Raw genomic sequence first — 18,144 nt, forward strand, 5'->3', positions numbered from 1 at the left:
ATCCCCCCTCCCCTCCCCTCCCCTCCCCTCTTCGCTCTCTACCCCCACTACTGTAATTCATTCCTCCCCCTTGTACTGTTTTTCCCTTTCCCCTCACTTCCTCTTGTATGTAATTTTGTATAACCTTGAGGGTCTCCTTCCATTTCCATGCAATTTCCCTTCTCTCTCCCTTTCCCTCCCACCTCTCATCCTTGTTTAATGTTGGTCTTCTTCTCATGCTCTTCTTCCCTAGTCTGTTCTTAGTTACTCTCCTTATATCAAAGGAGACATTTGGCATTTGTTTTTTAGGGCTTGGCTAGCTTCGCTTAGCATAATCTGCTCTAATGCCATCCATTTCCCACCAAATTCTATGATTTTGTCATTTTTTAATGCAGAGTAATACTCCATTGTGTATAAATGCCACATTTTTTTTATCCATTCGTCTATTGAAGGGCATCTAGGTTGATTCCACAGTCTTGCTATTGTGAATTGTGCTGCTATGCACATCGATGTAGCAGTGTCCCTGTAGCATGCTCTTTTTAGGTCTTTGGGGAATAGACCGAGAAGGGGAATGGCTGGGTCAAATGGTGGTTCCATTCCCAGCTTTCCAAGAAATCTCCATACCGCTTTCCAAATTGGCTGCACCAATTTGCAGTCCCACCAACAATGTACAAGTGTACCCTTTTCCCCACAACCCCGCCAGCACTTATTGTTGTTCGACTTCATAATGGCTGCCAATCTTACTGGAGTGAGATGGTATCTTAGGGTGGTTTTGATTTGCATTTCTCTGACTGCTAGAGATGGTGAGCATTTTTTCATGTACTTATTAATTGATTGTATGTCCTCCTCTGAGAAGTGTCTATTCAAGTCCTTGGCCCATTTGTTGATTGGGTTATTTGTTATCTTATTGTCTAATTTTCTGAGTTCTTTGTATATTCTGGATATTAGGGCTCTATCTGAAGTGTGAGGAGAAAAGATTTGTTCCCATGATGTAGGCTCCCTATTTACCTCTCTTATTGTTTCTTTTGCTGAGAAAAAACTTTTTAGTTTAAGTAAGTCCCATTTGTTGATTTTAAATGTTAACTCTTGTGCTATGGGTGTCCTATTGAGGAATTTGGAGCCCAACCCCACAGCATGTAGATCATAACCAACTTTTTCTTCTATCAGATGCCGTGTCTCTGATTTGATATCAAGCTCCTTGATCCATTTTGAGTTAACTTTTGTGCTTGGCGAGAGAAAGGGATTCAGATTCATTTTGTTGCATATGGATTTCCAGATTTCCCAGCACCATTTGTTGAAGATGCTATCCTTCCTCCATTGCATGCTTTTAGCCCCTTTATCAAATATAAGAAAGTTGTAGTTTTGTGGGTTGGTTTCTGTGTCCTCTATTCTGTACCATTGGTCCACCCACCTGTTTTTGTACCAGTACCATGCTGTTTTTGTTACTATTGCTCTGTAGTATAGTTTGAGATCTGGAATCGCTATACCACCCGATTCACACTTCCTGCTTAGTATTGTTTTTGCTATTCTGGGTCTTTTATTCTTCCATATGAATTTCATGATTGCTTTCTCCATTTCTACAAGAAATGCCGTTGGGATTTTGATTGGCATTGCATTAAACCTATAGAGAACTTTTGGTAATATCGCCATTTTGATGATGTTAGTTCTGCCTATCCATGAACAGGGTATGTTTTTCCATCTTCTAAGGTCTTCTTCAATTTCTCTTTTTAGGGTTCTGTAGTTTTCATTGTATAAGTCTTTCACCTCTTTTGTTAGGTTGATTCCCAAGTATTTTATTCTTTTTGAGGATATTGTGAACGGCGTGGTTGTCCTCGTTTCCATTTCAGAGGATTTGTCGCTGATATACAGGAATGCCTTTGATTTATGCGTGTTGATTTTATAACCTGCCACTTTGCTGAATTCATTTATTATCTCTAATAGTTTCTTTGTAGACCCTTTTGGGTCTGCTAAGTATAGAATCATGTCATCTGCAAATAGTGATAATTTAAGTTCTTCTTTTCCTATTTTTATGCCTTTAATTTCTTTCGTCTGTCTAATTGCACTGGCCAGTGTTTCGAGAACTATGTTGAACAGAAGTGGTGAAAGAGGGCATCCCTGACTTGTTCCAGATCTTAGAGGGAATGCCTTCAATTTTTCTCCATTCAGAATGATGCTAGCCTGAGGCTTAGCATAAATTGCTTTTACAATGTTGAGGTATGTTCCTGTTATCCCTAGTTTTTCAAGAGTTTTGAACATAAAGGGATGCTGTACTTTGTCGAATGCTTTTTCCGCATCTATCGAGATGATCATATGGTTCTTATTTTTAAGTCTATTGATGTGGTGAATAACATTTATTGATTTCCGTATATTGAACCAACCTTGCATACCAGGGATGAATCCTACTTGATCATGGTGCACAATTTTTTTGATATGTTTTTGTATCGGATTCGCCAGAATTTTATTGAGGATTTTTGCATCTAGGTTCATTAGAGATATTGGTCTGTAGTTTTCTTTCTTTGAAGTGTCTTTGTCTGGTTTCGGAATCAGGGTGATGTTAGCCTCGTAGAATGAATTTGGTAGTTCTCCCTCTTTTTCTATTTCCTGAAATAGCTTGAAAAGTATTGGTATTAGTTCCTCTTTAAAGGTTTTGTAAAACTCTGCTGTATACCCGTCCGGTCCTGGGCTTTTCTTAGATGGTAATCTTTTGATGGTTTCTTCTATTTCCTCAATTGATATTGGTCTGTTTAGGTTGTCTATATCCTCCTGACTCAATCTGGGCAGATTATATGACTTAAGAAATTTATCGATGCCTTCACTATCTTCTATTTTATTGGAGTATAAGGATTCAAAATAATTTCTGATTATCTTCTGTATTTCTGAAGTGTCTGTTGTGATATTGCCTCTTTCATCCCGTATGCTGGTAATTTGAGTTCTCTCTCTTCTTCTCTTTGTTAGCATGGCTAAGGGTCTGTCAATTTTATTTATTTTTTCAAAGAACCAGCTTTTAGTTTTGTCGATTTTTTCAATTGTTTCTTTTGTTTCAATTTCATTAATTTCAGCTCTGATTTTAATTATTTCTTGCCTTCTACTTCTTTTGCTGTTGTTTTGCTCTTCTTTTTCTAGGATTTTGAGATGAAGTATGAGATCATTTATTTGTTGGTTTTTTCTTTTTTTAAGGAATGCACTCCAAGCAATGAATTTTCCTCTTAGAACTGCTTTCAATGTGTCCCATAGATTCCGATATGTTGTGTCTGTGTTTTCATTTAACTCTAAGAATTTTTTAATTTCCTCCTTGATGTCTTCTAAAACCCATTGATCATTCAGTAACCTATTGTTCATTCTCCAAGTGATGCATGATTTTTCCTTCCTTCTTTTATCGTTGATTTTCAGTTTCATTCCATTGTGATCAGATAAGATGCATGGTATTATCTCTACACCTTTATATTGACTAAGAGTTTCCCTGTGACATAATATATGATCTATTTTTGAGAAGGATCCATGTGCTGCTGAGAAAAAAGTGTAGCTGCTTTATGTTGGGTGGTATATTCTATATGTGTCAATTAAGTCTAGGTTGTTAATTGTGTTATTGAGTTCTATAGTTTCCTTATTCAGCTTTTGTTTGGAAGATCTGTCCAGTGGTGAGAGAGGTGTGTTAAAGCCTCCCATGATTATTGTATGGTGGTCTATTAGATTCTTGAACTTGAGAAGAGTTTGCTTGATGAACATAGCAGCCCCGTTGTTTGGGGCATATATATTTATGATTGTTATGTCTTGTTGGTGTATGGTTCCCTTGAGCAGTATGTAGTGTCCCTCTTTATCCCTTTTGATTAACTTTGGCTTGAAATCAATTTTATTTGATATGAGTATGGACACTCCTGCTTGTTTCCGCAGTCCATATGAGTGATATGATTTTTCCCAACCTTTCACCTTCAGTCTATGTATATCTTTTCCTATCAAATGCGTCTCCTGCAGGCAGCATATTGTTGGGTCTTCTTTTCTGATCCATTCAACTAGCCTGTGTCTCTTAAGTTTAAGCCATTAACATTTAGGGTTATTATAGAGATATGGTTTGTTCTTCCAGCCATAGTTTGTTTATTAATGCTATTAAACCTGATTTGTTTTCCTCTTTGATTATTTTCCCCCCTTTACTGTCCTACCTCCCACTGTTGGTTTTCATTGTTGTTTTCCATTTCCTCTTCCTGTAGTGTTTTGCCAAGGATTTTTTGAAGAGATGGTTTTCTAGCTGCAAATTCTTTTAACTTTTGTTTGTCGTGGAATGTTTTAATTTCATCTTCCATCCTGAAGCTTAATTTCGCGGGATACCCTATTCTTGGTTGGAATCCATTTTCTTTTAGCGTTTGAAATATGTTATTCCAGGATCTTCTAGCTTTTAGAGTCTGTGTTGAGAGATCAGCTGTTATCCTGATTGGTTTACCCCTAAATGTAATCTGCTTCCTTTCCCTTGTAGCTTTTAAAATTCTCTCCTTATTCTGTATGTTGGACATCTTCATTATAATGTGTCTAGGTGTGGATCTCTTATGATTTTGCACATTCGGCGTCCTGTAGGCTTCTAGGATTTGGGATTCTGTCTCATTCTTCAAGTCTGGGAAGTTTTCTCGTATTATTTCACTGAATAGATTGCTTAATCCTTTGGTTTGGAGCTCTGTGCCTTCCTGTATCCCAATGACTCTTAAGTTTGGTCTTTTGATATTATCCCATAGCTCTTGAATGTTCTGCTCATGGTTTCTTAGTAGACTTGCTGAGCTATCTATGTTCTTTTCAAGTTGAAATACTCTGTCTTCATTGTCTGATGTTCTATCTTCTAAGTGATCCACTCTGCTGGTAGTATTCTCAATTGAGTTTTTAAGTTGGTTTATTGTTTCCTGCATTTCTAGTATTTCTATTTGTTTGTTTTTTATTACCTCTATCTCCCTGTGAAATTGATCTTTTACTTCCTGGATTTGTTTGTCGATGTGATCTTTCATTGTCTGATTTTGCTGTCTCATGTCTTCCTTGAGACTCCAGATCATCTGAAGCATATATATCCTCAACTCTTTATCTGACATTCCATCTGTTGCAGCTATTACCTCTTCTAAAGTTGAGTTGATCTGCATTGCCTGTGGTCCTTTCTTTCCTTGTCGTTTCATACTGCTGGCGTTTCTTTCTGCTTGGTGAAATTGTTGTGTCTTTGATATTTTCCCTCTATTTATTTATATTGCTCTTGTATAGTTGAAAAATCACCCTTGCAGGGCAGGTAGTGGCTGTGATCCTCCTCCAATTAGTGTGATCCGTCTACCATGCTGGCAGGCCCTAGGTCTGCTTTGCTGGTCAGTCAAAGGTCCACCTACCCAGCAGGCGCCAGGGGCACCTGTGTCACTTGGCTGGTTGCTGGGCCTGACCCGCCCGCCCGTGGCTTGCAGGTTCGCCTAGCTTGCAGGCACTGGGGGAGTGGCCGGTTCCGCCCCTCAGCAGGCTTTGGGCCCGCTCTGTTGGTGTTCACAGTCCCGCCTACCTGCAGACACTGGGGGAGGGGACGGGCCTAGCCCTCAGCCGTCGGCCGGACCTGTCCTAGTGGGTCCAGTCCGCGTTCCCCGCAGGCGCGTGTAGCTGCTGTCACTTGGCTGGTTGCTGGGCCTGACCCGCCCGCCCGTGGCTTGCAGGTTCGCCTAGCTTGCAGGCACTGGGGGAGGGGCCGGTTCCTCCCCTCAGCAGGCTTTGGGCCCGCTCTGCTGGTGTTCACAGTCCCTCCTACCTGCAGACACTGGGGGAGGGGACGGGCCTAGCCCTCAGCCATCCGCCGGACCTGTCCTAGTGGGTCCGGTCCGCGTTCCCCGCAGGCGCGTGTAGCTGCTGTCACTTGGCTCCCAAGAGCTGTCTTAAGAAGGGGCCATTGTTAGGAAATACACGAGTCTGGGTTTTAGACAATATGGGGGTAATCTCAATTTTAGGCCCCTGGGCCACCCTGCCACAGTGATTGGGTGTAAATTAGTGTTCTACAGTCTCAGATAGGAAGAGTGCTTGTCACAAACATGCTGAGAGCATCAAATTGTAGGGGAAGGATGGAGGTCTCATTGGTAAGTGGTCCCTTCCTCTGTGAAGAAGAGCAATTCCAGGCAATGTGGTTGCACATAAGGACCAGGTCTGAGAGCTCAGAGACAGCATCTGGCAATTCATGACATTCCCATGTCACCTATCCTGGGATTACACTATTTCCCACATGCTTTCCAGGCATTCACCATGGCTAGGACCCAAGTTATACCTCAATGGGCACCTTCTAGAGGTCTCTGGGGCAAATGTGTGCCTACGTGTTGGGTCTGCAAACCACTGAAAGGAGAGCTGACTTGACATTTGACATGCCTTCAGGTTTCCAGACAAAACCCCTGCAGGCATAGTATACCTGTCTTGTAAACACTCCTTTAACCTCCTTGACAGGAAATGAGTAGCACAGTATAGCCAGTCTATGGCCTCTGATCCCAGCATGTTTGCTGGGAAGTGAAAGGAACTGAAACTGATTTCTTTTGGAGTTTACTGACTCCCACATTCCCGGTGGATTCAAATGTTAGATGACCTGGAAAAGGTGTTTTCAATGCAAATATATTGGCTGGGAAGACTTTTGACAAATATTTTTATTTATGCTTTATTATGTTTCCTTACTACTACTTAATTAATTTGTGGTTTTTTTTTTAATTCTTCAAATGGAATTTTTCTCTCTTCTTATTTCTCACACCCCCCTTCTCTTTACTGTACTGGTGATTGAACCCAGAAGCACTTTACCACTGAGCTACATCCCCAGTCTTTTAAAATTTATTTACTTATTTATTTATGAGATACCTTCTTTCTAAGTTGCTCAGGCTAGTACTGTACTTTTAATCCTGTCTCAGCCTTCAGAGCCCATAGGATCACAGGTAAATGCCCCCTGCCTGGTTAATATTTTCCCTTTTTTGCTACAAATATTTTTCGTCCTCCCTTTTAATTCCCCTTCTTCCTTCCCTTTTATTTTCCAACTTCAATATTTTTTGAATTAGTTTCTCTTTTACTATTTTTTACTTTCTTTTTCATTCTATACTTCTTCTTCCCATTATCTATTGTTAATGTTCTTTTAGTTGTTGTTGAATGTAATTGATTATTACTGTATTTATATAGCTGGCTTTTAAATTTATTTTACTTGGCAACAGAGATTGAACTCAGGGGAACTTAAACACTGAGACACATTCCCAACCCTTTTTTCAAATTTTTTTATGGGGATGGGTACTGCGGATTGAACTCAGGGGCACTGGACCACTAAGCCACATCCCCAGCCCTATTTTGTATTGTATTTAGAGACAGGGTCTCACTGAGTTGCTTAGTGACTCATTAAATGCTTAAGCTGAATTTGAATTTGCAATCCTTCTGTCTCAGCCTCTCAAGCCACTGAGATTACAGACATGCACTGGCTTCTTTTTTGAATTTTGAGACAGGTCTCACAGAGTTGCTTAGAGCCTTGCTAAGTTGCAAAGGATGGATTTGAACTCACAATCCGCCTGCCTCAACCTCCTGAATGGCTGGGATTATTGGCATGTGCCACCATGCTCAGCCAGTTTATTGTTATGTTGTGGGTACTGCTGTTGTTTTCTTTTTGCTGAGTTATGTTGGTGATCAAGCAGAGAACGTCAAACATATTGGGTGTGTGCTTTGCCACTGAGATATAACTCCAGCCAATCTAGAGAAGTTTTACCTTACTGAAGCCATGACCTAGTCCTGCTGAAGTGTTGGTTGGAATTTCAATTTAATGGATAGGGAAGAGAGAAATCCACAGCTGATGAGGCTCCACAAGTAGACATGACTCCTGCTTCTGGACAATCTCCAGCTTAAGAAATCATGGGGGAAATAATTCAAATGTTGTGGGGAAAGGAAAGACCTCAGTACAGGTTGCTGCCATATCCCCTCAGACCAAACACTAAAAGTAATACTGGAAAAATAATTACAGAAAAGATGCCCTACACATTGTGCTGTCTATAACAACATATCTGAACTACCACAAGGACCTCTATTTGTATGAGAAATATAGAGAAAAATATTGTGCTCTGACAGAATACTTGGAGTTTCAAAACCCATTATTACCAGCCAAAGAAGCCACAGATAAGCAACCTAGAATATCCACTTGGAATTAATCTTAACTCTTCAGGACACCTACACCTCAAGGCACATGATTAAGAGAAGGGTGCTTACTAAGAAGACCCTCATATAACAGATTTATAAGCAGAAATACTAGCAGCCAGGGGAGCATGGATGATGTACTTGAGATCTTGAGAGAAAATATCTGCCACCTACATGACTATGTTCAGAAAAGTTATCCTTCAGAATCAAAGGAAAATAAGTCTTTTGAAGATAAGCATCAGTGAAAGGAATTTTGAACCACTGATCCTGCAAAGTGGAAGATAATGAAGCAATTCTACACACAGAATAGGAAGCAAGACAACCTAGCCATGAGATCATAGGAAATAATAAATCTCACTAGAAGAGCAGATAAAAAAGGGAGAAAAAGGAAAGAATCAAACATTATCAATTCAGTAAATCATTAAAGCTCCAAGACAAATAAGGGAGAAAAACATGACCACAGATTATTCAAACCTTCCAGAAAAAAAAATCACAGCCATTTCTAAAAACCTTTCAAATATAACTCTGAGAATCAGTGGTCTGATTTTCAAATTAAAAGATGCAGACTGGATAACTGCATTAAAAATCAAGAACCAACAAGTTGGTACCTGCAAGAAACTCACCACATAGGCAAAGACATATGTAGACTGAGAAGAAAATTATTAAAAGTGAAATTGCAAGCAAATGAAACCTGAGAGCAAACAGAAGTAATTGTATTCATAGATGAAAAACACACTCCAAAAATCAAGTCAGAAGAGACATAGAAGGTCATTACATATTAGTAAATAGAAAAAAACCATCAAGAAGATAAGATATAATAATTATAAATATATATGCTCCAAAGAAAGGAACACAGAATTTTATTTTAAAAAAACACCCATGGGACATATTGGAAAAACAAACTTCAGTACAATACTAGTGGTATCTTAATATCGCATCTCACTAATAGATTTGGCATGCACAGAAAATATCAACAAGCACACATCATTGTTACACTAAAATTAAAAATCAACTGTACTTAGCATATATCTACAGAAAATTCCATTCAACATATTTAGAATATACATCTGGGGAGTATATTCTAAGAGTAGATAGTCTGAGGTTCAACAAAGAATGTGTCTAAAATTTATAAGGGGAACAGAGAGATAGCAAACCTATAAGACAGAATAAGAACAACCAATAAGGTAAAGTGATTTTGAGGAAAAAAAGAAAGAAGACATCTGAAGGTTTCTATTTTCAGGGATATTTGAGGTGAGGTCATCATTTAAGTGTATGGTGGGGTTAAAATATCAGCATGAGGGAGATCTGAGAATTTGTAAAATAACATGTTACAGAGAGGGCAAGAACACATGTGAGAGAAGCACACTAGAATAGAGGGCCATTGTGGATGGTTTGTCAGAGGTTGATCACAAACTCAAAGAGACTATCAGGATAATTTCATACCATAACAAAATACAGTACTTGTCCATGATTTAGCAGTCCTTGCCTCAACTAGTGCAGGCAGGGAAGAGCTAGGTATTTGAACAACCACTCTTGCCATTGACAGATAAAGAAGAAAGAAGGGAATTGAGTGTACTTGAAGGGGGAGGATTATAACGGGGCATCATGTTGTCTGATCAGGGTAAGAAGAACATCTGCAATCATGAGGAGAGTGGAAAAGTGAAAACCTGATAAGGGAAAACATTTGGAATCTGCATGAGGATGAAATTTCTGGAATGGGAGTATTAAGACTAGTACAATATAAGGAGAAGAGGCAACAGTCAGAGAAGGAACAATGCAATCAAGGTCTCAAGCTGGACAGTTAATGATCAATAGTGTGACCATACACAGAGATGGGGTGGAGGCAGTAGAATGTCTCAAAGGGAGAAAGTCTGGAATAGAGAGTCCAGGATGTTATCTCAGTTGTGTTCAAGGATACTGGAGCACCAGGAACAGGAGACAGAGGAGCCTCGTGAGCCTGATACTATAGCCATCCTGGACAAGGGGAGTGGTTAAACTGGAGAGTGAAAACAAAAGAAGTGGTAAATGGTGTTACCTCATAGAGCAAATTTCAAGTAACTGGACATGAAGAAAAAGAAAAAAAATGTTGAAAATTTCAAGGCACACCAGAAATATTCTAATAACAGAACACAATCTTATTTTAAGATTTGACCTTTAAAAAAAAAAGCATGTTGAAAGAATAGAGCCTCCAAATGATGAGGGCATTATTGTTTTCAGAGGACAGCCAGGGTTTTATCAGAACAAGAAATTAAAAGGACATTATAGGTCTTAAGAAATTACCTTTCAGACCAGCAGACTACCACGGGAGGTCAAGCCTTGAGGCCCAGATCCATCCACACTGGCCTATGTGGGTCCCAGGCTCACAGAAGGCTCAGTCCACCCTTCCCCCAGCAGGGCAGACACCTGCCAGAGCCTAGTATCTGGTTCAGGAAAGCCCCTTCTGACTAAAAGAGTACTGAGGAAGGTCAAGTCCAGCGGCCCACATCCACCCACTCCAACTTACACAGGACCTAGATCCAGGATGCAGTAGCATTCATTGAGGGATGCCATCAGGGTGTATATGTCCAATATCAAGGTGAGGTAAGACAATCTGCATGGGTACTACAAGAATATACAAAAGAAACTGTAATATCTCATATCCACACTGCAAGAAAGGAAGACAAATAGACAACATAAAGAAACAGGGAGAAAATGCCCCAAACAAACCAGAACATTATAATAATCCATGGACAGAGAAATTGATGAAATGTCAGAGAAGGACTTCAGAAGATTCATAAGTAAAATGATCTGTGAATTAAAGAATGACCTAAATGAGCAAATACAGTCAAAACATGATAATTACAACAATGATAAGAGAGCAAATACAGGTAGCAAAAGATTAGAGAGAGAGAGAGAAATAGAGACTCTGAAAAAAAACAGTCAGAAATCCTTTAAATGAAGAATACAATAAATCAAATAAAAAACTCAATAGAAAGTATAACCAACAGACTAGATCACTTGGAAGAAAGAACATCAGATAATAGAGACTAAGTATACAATCTGCAAAATAAAGTTGATCACACAATGAAGAAAGTTAGAAACCATGAGCAGAGCATCCAAGAATAATGGGACAGCATCAAAAGACCAAATCTAAGAGATATTGGGATAGAGAAAGGCACAGAGTTTCAAATCAAAAGAATGCACAATCTCTTCAATGAGATAATACCAGAAAATTTCCCAAGCATGAAGAACAAATTGGGAAACCAAATAAAGAGGTGCTCAGAACAACAAATATACAAAATTACAACAAATCTACACCAAGGCAAATTATAATGAAAATGCCTGCCATACAGAAATAGGATAGAATCTTAAAAGCCACAAGAGAGAGAAATCAGACCACATATAGGGGGAGACTAATTCGTATTGCAGCAGATTTTTCAACCCAGACACTTAAAGCCAAGAGATTGTGAAATAACATATACCAAGATCTGAAAGAAAATGGATGCCAACCAAGAATCTTATATCCAGCAAAACTAAGCTTTAGATTTGATGATGAAATAAAAACCTTCAATGATAAACAAAAGTTAAAATAATTTACAATTAGAAAGCCTGCACTAGAGAAAATCCTCAGCAAAATATTCCAAGAAGAGGAAATACAAAACAAAGATGAAAATCAGCAAAGGGAGGGATTACACTAAAGGACAATCTAATCAGAGGAGAAACCAAGTCACATTAAATATTAAAAATAAACAAAAATGGCTGGGAATACAAACCATATCTCAATAATAACCTTGAAGATTAATGGCCTAAACTCACCAATCAAAAGACATAGACTAGCAAATTGGATTAAAAAAAAGACTCAACAATATGCTGCCTCCAAGAGATTCATCTCATAGAAAAAGAGATCCACAGACTGAAGGTAAATGGTTGCAAAAAATTATACCACTCACATGGACTGCGAAAGTAAGCAGGGGTTTCCATCCTCATATCAAATAGACTTCAAACTAAAATCAATTTAAAAGGATAAAGAAGGACACTATATACTCTCAAGGAAATGATAAACCAACAAGACTTAACAAATATAAAAATATATGCCCCAAATAATAGATAACCTACATTAATCAAACAAACTCTTCTCAAGTTCAAGAGTCAAACAAATAACAATGTAATAAATTTGGGTTATGTTAAAACACATCTTTCATCACTAAATAGATCTTCCAAACAAAAGCTGAACAAATAAATTATAGAACTCAATAATACAATAATAACTTGGGCTTAACTGACATATATAGAATATTCCAACCTGTAATGAGAGAATACACTTTCTTCTCAGCAGCACATGGATCCTTCTCTAAAATATACCATATGCTATGTAACAAAGGAACTCTTGGCAAATACAAAAAAGTAGAGATACTACCCTGCCTTCTATCAGATCATAATGGAATGAAATTAGAAATCAGTGATAAAATAAGAAATAAAATCCACTCCAACACCTGGAGACCAAATAATATGCTAATGAAGGAACAATGTGTTAGAGAAGACATAAAGGAGGAGATTAAAATGTTTTTAGAGGTGAATGAGAACACAGATATAACATATCAAAATCTCTGGGACACTATAAAAGCAGTTCTATGAGAAAGTTCATTGCATGGAGTTGATTCCTTAAAGAAGAAAAAGTCAACAAATAAATGACTTAACACTACATCTCAAAACCCTAGAAAAAGAACAAATCAGCGCCAAAAGCAGTAAAAGACAGGAAGTAATTAAAATCAGATCTGAAATCAATAAAATTGAAACAAAACAAACAACTGAAAAAATTGACAGAACAAAAAGTTGGTTCTTTGAAAAAAATAATTAAAATTTACAGACCCTTAGCCATGCTGATGTAGAGAAGGAGAGAGAAAACTCAAATCACTAACATAACGTGATGAAAAAGGAAATATTACAACAGACAATACAGAAAAAAACAGAAGATAATTAGAAATTATTTTGAAAACCTGTACTCCAATAAAATAGAAAATATTGAAGGCATCAACAAATTTCTTAGAGTCATATAATTTGCCCAAATATCAGGATGATATACATAATTTAAACAGATTAATTTAAGTGATGAAATATCAGACACCATTAAAAGTCTACCAACCAAGAAAAGCCCAAGACTGGATGGGTGCACAGATGAAAACTACAAGACTTTTAAAGAAGAACTAATACCAATACTCTCCAACTTATTTCAGGAAACAGGAAAAGAGGAAACACTTCCAAACTCATTTTATGAGGCCAATACCACTCTGATTCCAAACCCAGGCAAAGATGCATCAAAAAAAGAAATCTATATCTCTAATGAACATAGATACAAAAATTCTCAATAAAATTCTGGCAAATCAAATATAAAAATATATCAGAAAGATCATGCACCACAATCAAGTAGTATTCATCCCAGGAATGCTAGGTTGGTTCAACATACGGAAATTTAAAAATGTAATTCATCACATTAATAGATTTAAAGATAAGAATCATATGATCATCTCAATAGATGCAGAAAAAGAATTTGACAAAATACAGCACCTCTTTATGTTCAAAACTCTAGAAAAACTAGGGATCATAGGAACATATCTAAACATCATAAAGGCTATCTATGCTAAGCCCCAGACCAATATCATTCTAAATAGAGAAAAAAATTGAAGGCATTCCCTCTGAAAACTGGAAAAAGACAGGGATGCCCTCTTTCAGCACTGCTATTTAACATAGTTCTTGAAACACTGGCCAGAGCAATTAGACGGATGAAAGAAATTAAAGGGATACATATAGGAAAAGAAGAACTTAAATTGGCACAATTTGTTGATGATAGGATTCTATACCTGAAAGACCCTAAAAGTTCTACCAGAAAACTTCTATAACTAGTAAATAAATTCAGCAAAGTATCAGGATATAAAATCAACACCCATAGATCTAAGGCATTTCTGTATATCAGTGACTTATCCTCAGAATGGGAAATGAGGAAAACCACCCCATTTTCAATAGCCCTCCCCCCAAAAAATAAAATAAAATACTTGGAACTCAACTTAATAAAAGAGGTGAAAGATCTATATAATGAAAATTACAGAACCCTAAATACAGAAATCAAAGAAGACCTTAGAAGATGGAAAGATCTACCTTGCTCTTGTATAGTCAGAATTAATATTGTCAAAATCACCATACTTCCAAAAAGCACTATACAGATTTAATGCAATTCCAATCAAAATTCCAATGGCATTCCTATAGAAATAGAAAAGGCAATCATGAAATTCATGTGGAAAAATAAGAGACCCAGAAGAGATAAAGCAATCCTTAGCAGGAAGAGTGAAGCAGGTGACATCACTATACTAGACCTTAAACTATACTACAGAGCAACAGTAACAAAAACAGCATAGTATTGGCACCAACACAGACTGGTAGACCAATGGTACAGAATAGAGGACACAGAGACTAACCCACAAAACTACAATTATCTTATATCAGACAAAGTTGCCAAGAAGAAGCATTGGATAAAAGATAGCCTCTTCAACAAATGGTGCTGGGAAAACTGGAAATCCATATGCAACAAATTAAACCCATACCTATCACCATGCACAAAACTCAACTCAAAATGGATCAAGAACTTAGAAATACAACCAGAGAACCTGCATCTAATAGAAGACAATGTAGGCCCTAATCTCCATCATATGAAATTAGGGCCCAAACTTTCTTAATAAGACTCCTATAATTCAAGAATTAAAATCAAGAATCAATAAATGGGATGGACTCAAACGAAAAAAGTTTCTTCTCAGCAAAAGAAACAATCTGTAATGTGAGCAGAGAGCCTACATCTTCGGAGCAAATCTTTACCCCTCACACATCAGAGCACTAATCTCTAGAGTATATAAAGAACTCAAGAAGCTAAGCATTCCAAATAACCCCATCAATAAATGGGCCAAGGACATGAACAGACACTTCTCAGAAGATGATACACAATCAATCAACAAATAATGAAAAAATGTTTATCATTGCTAGCAATTAGAGAAATGCAAATCAAAACCACTCTAAGATTTCATCTCCCTCCAATCAGAATGACAGCTATTATGAATACAAACAACAATAAGTATTGGCAAGATGTGGGGAAAAGGGTACATTCATACACTGTTGGTGAGATTGCAAATTGTTACAGCCAGTATGGAAAGCAGTAAGGAGATTTTGTGGAAAATTGGGAATGGAACCACCATTTGACCCAGCTATCCCTCTCCTTGGTCTATACCCAAAGGATTTAAAAATAGCATAGAGGGACACAGCCACATCAATGTTTGTTGCAGCACAATTCACAATAGCTAAGCAGTGGAAGCAACCTAGATGCCCTTCAATAGATGAATGAATAAAAAATATGCATATATACAGAATTGAATATTACTCAGCAATAAAAGAGAATAAAATCATAGCATTTGCAGGTAAATGGATGGAGTTAGAGAAGATAATGCTAAGTGAAATTAGCCAAATCCAAATGCCTAATGTTTTAATTGATATAATGAGGCTGATTCATAGTGGGATAGGGAAAGGGAGCATGGGAGAAATAGACAAACTCTAGACAAATAGACAAACAGGGAAGTGGAAGGAAAAGGGAGGGGGGCATGGAGTTATAAATGATGGTGGAATGTCATGATCATTATTATCCAAAGTATATGTATGAAGACACAAATTGGTGTGAATATAGTTTGTATACCACCAGTGATATGAAAAAATTGTGCTCTATATATGTAATAAGAATTGTAATACATTCTGCTGTCATGTATAAATAATAATTTAAAAAAGAAATTAGAAGATAATAGCCTCCAATTTCCAAAAGACCCCATGGAATGTTTTCTGGGAGAGGGATGAAGTGCCACATTAATTTCCAGTAGGATATGGATAAAGGTGAGGAAGTAGTATCAACAAAGACCACTGGGACTATGAGGAGATAAATCCAAGAAGAAAACAAAAGAAGCCCCACCCCCCCATCTCATACAAATTCCCCATAATGTTGAGATGAGAAGACTAACAAATAGCTTTTCAACAGGATTGTTATTGGGTCCATGCCTTGGAGAGACTTCTAGCTCTTCTTACCCATCCAGGTAATCATGCATCTCTCCCCCAACCCTCTTCTTGCTCTGCTCATGATGAGATTTTATTAATACCTCAAGGTCACTTCACTATACTCCCCTCACTGCAGTATTTACATTGATAAATAGTCTACTTCCTTCTTTCATTAGACCTCTACTCCTCCTTCAGTTATCAAACTAAACATGATTTCTCTTTTCCCCAATTCACACATTTCCATAGCACCTTCATGACACTCAAATTTTTGCTTCCTTGTGTTGTCAGTTGGGAGTGGAAAATCCATGAAGACAGTGGTGGTGTTTTCTTTCTATGTCTGTCCTCCTGCCTGGAATTAAGTTTCTACCTCCAAATCACTTGATTTCTTTCCATCAACAAAATGACCTGAGAGGTTGTCTGTATGGTGTAGATGGATTTCAGATTCTCCAAATTGCTCCCCCATTCACTTGAAAGTGTGAGAGAGATTAAATGTTACTCCTAACCTCTGTTTCTTCATCTGAGATAAATGCTTACTGTGTTACCTATCATCAGATAATAGTGGCAATTAAGCCTGTGGTGGGGTGGGAGTGTAGGAACAAAGTGATAGCACAGAGCAAGCAATGTGCACAATTGAGGTCCAATCATTCATCCTATCACTAAGGAAATACAGTTTAATTGATATAACTTAATACTGCATGAGCTAATTTCTAAGAATGGTCATCAGAGTATAACTTCATGCTCCCATATTCTCAGTTCAGTCTCTGGTTCTTTTCACATAAATTGCTATTATCAATGGTTTCCTTATGTCTGCCTTTGAAACAGAAGTACAACAAGTTGGATCAAGTAATCTCCATCTAGTTTTCATTTTGTAGACTTATTTCACCTCATCCATTATGTTTAAATATGTGAAACTTTCTTAATAACAACCTACAGGCATATGGCAAACACACAGAAATAGACAGTAGGTCACCCGTACATGTGATATGAGCTTCCTCCTTTGCAGAGCAAGATTGGTGTTTCCAGGGGTCAGAAGGACACTGCCAGAGAGAGGTATCAGTTTCCCGACAGTGGATTTTATCCACCCATCGGGGACTAGAACCTTCCCTGGGAGGAATCAAGAAATCTAGGGTCCCAGTGTCCCCACAGCCAAGCTGTCTGCAGATCATGGACAAAGTCATGGGTTCCATAGGGCTGTTGCAGATGCTGCCCCAGGTGTTGTTGTAGAAAACCTCCAGCCACCCAGCACACTCCTGGTCCTTGCTCACCAGCCTGAGGTCCAGGAACTCTAAAAGCAAGAGGAGGAAAACAGGGTACCGGTGAGCATTAAACTGAAACTGCTATTTTTTCTTCATTCCTATGTAGTGAGTACTCATTGCTGATTCTGATGAACAAGTGCCCACTAGGTGGAAGACTGAAATTTTTTTTCACTTTAATTCTTTTTGCTAACTTGTATCTCTATTTCTGTTTCTACAACAATGTAATATTAGCAAATGCATAGGCAGGAACACTGATGTGGGTGTTTATTCTGCAGAAAGTATCTACTATCTTTATCTACTATCTGCCATCTATCTATATTCATCTACTATCTGATTAATCATATGAAAGATCCTAGAAAAGGAGCATTAACAGAGTGTTTGTTGTAGGGACAAATGAGGCAAGGCACCAAAGATAGCAGGAAACAGTTTTATTTGGCTGCAGCCAGGTTCAGAGGGCACAGCTTTTGCTTCCAAGTTCAGGGAGTTTCAGAATTTTATACCCAGCATGTAAGGGGAGGGGCTCAGAAGATCACAGTCTGCAGAAGTTCACATAAAAGCAGATTTTTCTTTCACTGTTTTGGGCAAAATAACCTTCAAGGAAAATACCTGAGAAAGGGATATCTTCTTCTCCCCTTTCTTTTCTCCTCCTGCCAGCTGTTACCATGGAGCCCAATTGTAACTTATCTTAAAAATATAAACATCTCTGTGAAGCCCC

At 38.0% G+C, this 18,144-nt stretch overlaps 1 pseudogene; it reads right to left on the reverse strand.

The window, feature by feature from the left end:
* Positions 1 to 18,144, reverse strand: part of LOC113201524 (antigen WC1.1-like) — a 212,533-nt pseudogene that overhangs the window by 30,306 nt on the left and 164,083 nt on the right.

Source organism: Urocitellus parryii, chromosome 5 (genome assembly GCF_045843805.1).
Source record: "Urocitellus parryii isolate mUroPar1 chromosome 5, mUroPar1.hap1, whole genome shotgun sequence".
Classification (NCBI taxonomy): domain Eukaryota; kingdom Metazoa; phylum Chordata; class Mammalia; order Rodentia; family Sciuridae; genus Urocitellus; species Urocitellus parryii.